Below are 625 nucleotides of genomic sequence, written 5' to 3' on the forward strand. Positions count from 1 at the left end.
TAAGTTCCGAATACTAGGAGAACTTAAACAAAGTAACAGGTTTTTTATCTAAAAAGCATTTACTGGAGGAATATCGTCGAAAGTTGTCCTGTTTCGTGAAACGTACCGGAGAGTAAGTAGTATGTGTGTGTGTTGGTGTGTGGTGAGTGTGTGTGTCTACCTCGACGATACGTTCGGTCCAGACGGATAGCCTTGTTGACAGGAGACACGGGTTAGACCTGGAAAATATCAAGTATATATTACGTAATAAATTATTTCTCGTATACGTTGACATTGAGTAACTCTGTTCCGATCCCTCGTTCACAGGTATGGTGTGTGTTATTTATTGTATGTATGAGGGTCGTGTGATACGGTATGTTTTCATGGATAATTCGAGTTGTAGACATGTCTTTCAGGGTTTTCCTACCAAATTTTCTTCAGGGACTCTTTGGACGACACATTACCTCTACCCCGGACCTAAATCGGGAGATATCACACGTGGTATTGTAACTAGTCCTTTACTAACTAGGATCTTTAGTTGCCCCGACATGGACATAATTGTTCTTGGTAGTAAAGGAACTGAGTTTGACACAACAAATTCGATCACGTTTAACTGTTACGTCACCATCTTCAATTCCACCCCTCC

Source organism: Notothenia coriiceps, unplaced genomic scaffold, assembly GCF_000735185.1.
Source record: "Notothenia coriiceps isolate Sejong01 unplaced genomic scaffold, NC01 NC01_scaffold00009380, whole genome shotgun sequence".
Lineage (NCBI taxonomy): Eukaryota > Metazoa > Chordata > Actinopteri > Perciformes > Nototheniidae > Notothenia > Notothenia coriiceps.